Below are 7026 nucleotides of genomic sequence, written 5' to 3' on the forward strand. Positions count from 1 at the left end.
CCAGGAGCTAGCCAAGTGTGGTGTTAATTGGGTCCTCTGGAATTCTAAGCCCTCGGGACTGAAAGCTTTCTAGTGAGAAGGGGAAATAACCCACAGGCTGCAGAAAAATGAATCCAGGAGCCTGCCCCGTCCCAGTTCGCTGTGGTTGGGACAGCGCATTGTGTATCCAGTTGCTTCTTTCAATTAGCTGGTTTGTGTTGTGTTTCCCCACACCCCCTTTTCCTGCAAAGCTGTGAAGCCTTGTTTTGAAAACTGCTGCCCCAGAGTGCACTGGTTTGGCTGGCCTGCTCTCATTGTTCCAACACTCATTCCATATGTGGGTCACATCCTAGCTCACCCCCTCCTCTCCCCCGCATCCCTTCAGTCATCTCCCCTTCCTTGTTCAGGCATCCAAGCACTGGCATGCACTTGCTAGTGTGCACACACGCACAGACACACTCTCTTTCTCACACACACATACACACACTTTTCTTCCCTTAAGAGGCAGAGGTAAGGGGCAGATTCTTTCAGGAACTTGCAGGCAAAGCCATTCAAGCTTCGAAAGCTTGTTGCTGTGCATTTAGTTTATGGCAAACACCTCTTCACCTTCATGAAAGTCATTACTCTGCTCATCTCCATTTTTCCCTCTTCCCAGCCCTTGCTCTTTTCCCTTCTTTTTTCCCAGGACAAAGGTCCTTAAGAAACTGAGATTGCTGCTTAGTTCGACCCTTTCTTGTTACCGTGGTAGCGAGTGGGTATCTCAGACAGTGAAGGATGGAGCAGGCAGGGAGTTTTTATGCACAGTTCTTTGGAGGCTGCAGAAACAGTCTGCTGAGAAATGTGTGCTGCAGGCATGCCTGCTGAGTCCATTCTGCTGGTTATCTGTCACTTACTCTGACTAAAAGGTAAGGGCTTCTGTAATTTGCTGCTGCAAAGAATTCATTCATTGTTCTATTTCTAAGGCCTTCAACTAATTGACTCTTGAGGGAAGATGGGAATGAAGAGTTTTTGTTTGACTTCTTTAGCTTATCTATTAGATCTCTCTAATTTTTAAAAAATATCTGAAAGAAACATAATCTTGGCAATCTATGGCCACTAATGGAATATCTATGTGTTTTCAAAAAAAAAAAAAAAAACAACTTTGATTCCATGATGTTTCTTTTCTTTTCATCTAAAACTTTTTATTTACCAGTAAAGAGTTGTAGGGTACATGTGATCACCATTTTCGATGATTTCTGTAAACTTTGGGAATAAGAGTTGTAGTCTTGTCCCCAAATAAGACTATTTTATTCTGGCAGGCTGCATTTTCACCCAATTAAGAATTATAGTGCAGTGCATTTGAGTAGTAACAATGAGGAAAGTTAGAGAGTATTTAAACAAGATGTAGCATTTACACTGATTGGTAATCACTGTAGCGTGAGCTAATACATGTTGATAAATACAAATCACCAACTGTGCCTCTTGTTTTGTGTGTATTTAGAGGAAACTTTCCATTTTTGTTCAGAAGTCAGATAGGAACTGAAATAACTTAGGATTCTCAAACTTGTCCGCTTACAGTAATAGGAACTATCAAATGCCTATTATCTTGGGGAAAAAGCTTAATTTTGGTTAAAGAAACAATCTCAAAAACAGATTATCCATCATTGTGGAATTTGTACAGTTGGAAACCAGCTTAGTTTTACTGAAAAAAATATGATTACACCTTATTTTCTTAAGCTCTAGTGATTTATTGGGATTCTTTGGTAGGAGTATAGGCTGTATTTTCTTGGAGATGGAAATCTCTTTAATGATATTTTCTTTTATAGCTACTGCTCAGAACATGTGATATGTATTGCAATCTAACTGTATTTATCGATCTGTGTCATGAGCCATAAATGAAGGAAAGGTGTATATTTGGATACCCAAATTGAGTCAACTTATTTTATTTATTATTTATAAAATTTGGGCAAAGAGCCTTGGGAAATGTTTCCTCCAATGTTGGTGCATATCCCTCTAACATGCTGATGGATCTGCTTTAACAACCTCGTGATAGTAGCAAAATGAAGTGGATTTCTTTAGTGATTAGGCTTTGAGAAGAAACAAGAAGTAATGTGTATTCTAAAGGGAGGATGTTGTGTTTAAAGGGGAAAGTTTTATTTCCTTCATCTTAACTCACAGTTTCTTAGTGGGACTTTTGGAGATTGAGTCGATGGGTAGGGCCCACTGAAGGGCTTCCCAGGTGGCTCAGCGGTAAAGAATCCACCTGCAATGCAGGAGACATGGGGTCGATCCCTGGGTCAGGAAGTTCCTCTGGAGAAGTGAATGGCAACCCACTGCAGTAGTTTTGCCTGGGAAACCCCATGGACAGAGGAGCCTGGCGGGCTACAGTCCGTGGAGCCTCAAGAGTCAGACACGACTTAGTGACGACACCACCACCACCAGGGCCCACTAATCTTGTCCTGCAGAATGTGCGGGACTTCTCCAGGGAGTCCAAAGTGACGACCCCAGAGTTCGGAGCTGCACGTGGGGCCCGTGCGTTGTCCGTTCCTCTGCTGGTTTCCAGCGGCGGTGCCGGCCAGACCACACAGTCGGCTCCTGTCCTGACCCAGGCAGTTGGCTCATCTTCCCCGACTCCTTCACGAGGCCTTTCCCTTCCCGGTGCAGCCGCTGGGACGTTTCCTGGGCACATGTGCAGTCCTCGGTGAGACGACGGTGCTCAGAACTTACGCACTTGACTACCGGGCTGATGCTTTGACCATTATATATACCTGACTTGTTTTTACTCTTCAACATCCTGTTAGGGACTGAACATTTGTGTGCCCACCTCAAATTTATATGTTGAAGTCGTAACCCCAGTGTGGCCGTTTGTGGAGATGGGCTCTATGAAGACGTGAGAAAGGTTAAATGAGGTTGTAAGAGTGAGACCCTAATCCCACAGGTTCTGGTGCCCTTCAATAAATGACCCCAGAGCATTCTGCGTATAACAACACGGAGAGAGGGTGGTAGCTGTCTGCAAACTAGGAAGAGAGTTCTCACAAGGAATTGAGACCGCCTTCACTTTGATCTTGGTCTTGTCAGCCTTCAGAACAGTGAGAAATAAATTTCTGTGGTTTAAGACACTCATCCTGTGATATTTTATTATTACAGACATAGCTAACTAATACACATATATAGTTTAATTTTTACCTTCATGAACTTCTGGTTGAAGATAGGAAACAAGAAAATTGATGTTGAAATACAAATAGGCTGACCAGAAGCATAAAAATGATAATCCTGCTAATAACCTTAAGATTGTTCTAAGTATATCTTCAAGCTGAGTTGATTGGGGTTCTTATACAGCATATTAGGTGCTAAAAATATAAGACCCAGTGCCTGCTCCATCCACTACAGCTCTTCATTTACTTTGATTAAAAATTATTTATATCCACTCTATGGTTATTTATTGAGATGTATTTGCTCATAAAAATTACCCAAAAAAGTAGGTTAAGCATATGATGAAAACATTTCGACTATCAGATCACAAAGTTAAATTTTTAAAAAAATTTTGACACAATATGGTGCAGTTAAGCCTCAATATGCATGTTAACATGTGTGTGACTCTTTAAATTTAAATTGTATACAAATGATTATTTTTCTTACACTCAAGGTAAATGAAATAGCACTTCTTGTCAACTGGAGGAAAAGGTGAAATTTGTTTTCACACATAATGAATGTAATTAAAATTGTATTAAATGAACTTTATGATAATATCTTTAATAATATATTGATCTCAAGTGAAATGCTTTATTTTAAATCCTTCTTAATGTACTGTGTAAAAAGGATGAAATGAATAAAAGATTTCCTAAGGGGTTTCCAATGGTGATACATTATAGTAAATTGTGTTCCCAAGTAAAAACGAATGGACAGTGCTAGGCCGAGAGGTCCCCAAAGGCCTCTATAGAGTCTGTAGCTCTCTGATATGCCTGGAACAGAGCAGAATTAGGAATATAAAGAAGGATAGGAAGAAGAGATCCCTTAAGAAGCATAAAGAAGATACTCCTCTTGGAGCTCTGCAAGTGTAGAAGGTTTCTTTGAGATGAAAAAGAGAGGTTTCAGTTCTCAGACATAGGCTGCAACCTAGGATTACATGCTTGTTGGCAGTAGTATAACTGTTGGTCGTTGAAGAAGTATATAAAAATGCATATTTATTAGTTGCTTTGATTTATAAAGGGCTTCCCTGGTGGCTCAGAGGTTAAAGCGTCTGCCTCCAAAGCGGGAGACCCAGGTTCGATCCCTGGGTCGGGAAGATCCCCTGGAGAAGGAAATGGTAACCCACTCCAGTATTCTTGCCTGGAGAATCCCATGGACGGAGAAGCCTGGAGAAGTCCACTATAAAAGCAATGTAAATGTCTGTTTTTCTGTTTACAATGGTCCTTTTAATATGCTTTAAAAAAGCCTCTAGTTACCCATGCTTAATAAATTGAATCGATTTATCTTTTGACGTGGGCTTCCCAGGTAGCACAAATGGTTAGGAACCTGCCCGCCAAAGCAGGAGACATAAGAGGTGCCGGTTTGATCCCTGGGTTGGGAAGATCCCCTGGAGGAGGGCGTGGCAACCCACTCCAGTCTTCTTGCCTGGAAAACTTCATGAACAGAGGAGCCTTACCGGCTACAGTCCGTGGGCTCACAAAGAGTCGGACACAACTGAAGTGACTGAGCGCGCACCTCTTGACTGCTTCATGATGTAACTGCTTCAGTTAGTGTAGGCAAACGATACAACCAAATTGTTGATGTTTCTAGTATCACTGCAAAATTAAGCTGACAGCTAGAACGCATGGTGCCCACCTGCTCTGTGTGTTGAAGAAAAAAATGATTACGTCACACTTTGGACTCACTGGGTTTTAGATCAACACTCTTTTTGACCATCAGTCTAGGTTAAGGAAAGCCCGAGGGAGCCCATGCTGCGGTGTGCTGAGCTGATGCCCTGTTCAGTAGTGACCTCCCTGTTGCTCTCAAGCAGTGATTTCCCGCATCCTCCCCTTTCTCCACTCTGGAGGCAGGTGCCTTGGGAAATGGGAAACCTGTGGCTTGATTTGAGCAAAGAAGGGATTAACCAGACACCTTGCCAACCCTGGGACATATGGAGCGTATTGGCTGTGTCACGAAGGAGGTGGCCGAGGAGGAACTGGGGCCTCAGGACTGACAATGCTGAGGAAGGAGGAAGTGATGAAAGGAGAAAAGGAAGGAAGGAAGGAAAGAGGGATGTGGGGCAGGGGGATGAAGGAGAAATAAAGGATGAGAAAACCAGAAACATGCATTTTAAAAACGCTTCCATCCACTCCCTCCAAACATGGACGTGGAGACTCACAGGCACTCTTTCTGGATTTAGTTATATTCTGTTGTTTGCAGGATATAAAGTTTAATTTTTTTTAGTTGCAGTTTTGTTATGCCTTTTTATTGCTGAGTGATGCCAGGTAGGCAATTTTGCTGGGAAATCAAAGGATTTGGTTGTTTGAACTGCATTAGCATGGGAAAGGAAAGTGGCCTGGTATCCCCTATGCCCAGCCAGGATAGACTTGCAGGAAGAGGCGGAGCTGGTCATGGGGAAAGAGCTTGTTCTTTGTGATTTAGAGAGAAGTGGGAGAGTCTTTGTTGGGCAATCCGTCAATCAAGCTCTGCTCAGAGGTTTGGCAAATACCACATTCTCTTTGCCCAGTTGGGTAAAGCCTGTCCCAGTTAACTGTGGCTTCTCCCTGGTTGTTAGTAAGTATATACTTGAGACTAACTAGAAGGGCCTTATGCTGCTTTAGTGCTCACAACTTTTTTGAAGGCTTTCCATGTCTTCAGACTGCTAGAATTAAAGGATACAGGGAACATGGTGGAAGGAAATACTCCAGTCGAAGTCAGAAATGCAGTCACTGTTTTTAACCAACTGCTCTTGGGGAGTTCTTTTAGCTCAGTGGCCTCAGCCTTGTCGTTGTTTCTGCTAAGTCGTGTTCAACTCTTTTGCTACCCCAGGGACCATAGCCCGCCAGGTTCCTCTGTCCGTGGGATTTTCTAGGCAAGAATATTTGAGTGAGTTGCTATTTCCTCCTCTGGGGGATCTTTCCAACCCAGGGATTGAACCTGTGTTTCCTGCTTGGCAGGTGGATTCTTTACCATTGAACCATCAGGGAGGCTTGATTCTAATAGTCTTTATTCTTCTCTTTGCATTTATTTAATACGAAAGCTCCCACCTGTGATCAAAGTTGGCCCAGAGTGACTGGAGGGAAAGAGTTATTCCAACTTATCTGCCACTGCTAGAAATCTTTTTCTTTAACAGAAATTATCTACCTTTACTTTGAAAATATTTTGTACTTTGCAAAGTCCAACTCACATAACTTCCCATGGGGGAGAGGAAATACCATATTGGGCCCAGATTTCCAGAAATAGACAAAGAGCTACAGACAGGTAATGTGACAGCCTTGATATCCCACCTTGGGTTTGGAAGCATTATGGGAATCTTTTGCTGAAAGTCATTTAATGCTTTCATATATATGTGTAAACAATGAGATTCTGAAAATGCGAAGATTATGAAAACAGGGCATTTGCTTGTATCAGTGCTTTCTGAGTTTAATTCAATGGAAAAACGTGAATAGTTATGGGGGAGGGGGACGGGGAAGACAGAAAGAATTTTCCTGGTCAAAGGAGTTTAGCAAACATTGGGCTAAAGAAAGTTAGCTGGGGGGGTTCATGTTTGGGAACGCATGTACACCCGTGGTGAATTCATGTCAATGTATAGCAAAACCAATACAGTATTGTAAAGTAAAATAAAGTAAAAATAAAAATTAAAAAAAAAAAAGAAAGTTAGCTGGGTTTCCTTAACACATACTTTTCTGTGACCTTTAATTTTTTCAACATAATTTTGTTTGTTTATTTTTGGCTTGCTGGGTCTTTCTGGCCACAGGAGATTTCTCTGGTTGTGGGGTGCGCACTTTCATTGCTGTGGCTTCTCCTGTTGCAGAGCACGGCTCTACGGCGCCGGGCTCCAGTAGCTGAGGCACGTGGGCTGGGCAGTCACGGCTCTGAATCAGGGATCAAACAAATGTC

General features: G+C 42.4%; 1 non-coding gene across 1 annotated transcript; it reads left to right on the top strand.

The window, feature by feature from the left end:
* Window positions 1-4171: 4171 nt before the first annotated feature.
* On the top strand, window positions 4172-4243 carry TRNAW-CCA (transfer RNA tryptophan (anticodon CCA)). Its single transcript has one exon. It is a non-coding gene; the product is annotated as a tRNA-Trp (tRNA).
* The last annotated feature ends 2783 nt before the right edge of the window (window positions 4244-7026 follow it).

The sequence above is a fragment of the Capricornis sumatraensis genome, chromosome 8 (assembly GCF_032405125.1).
Source record: "Capricornis sumatraensis isolate serow.1 chromosome 8, serow.2, whole genome shotgun sequence".
In the NCBI taxonomy this organism is placed as follows: domain Eukaryota; kingdom Metazoa; phylum Chordata; class Mammalia; order Artiodactyla; family Bovidae; genus Capricornis; species Capricornis sumatraensis.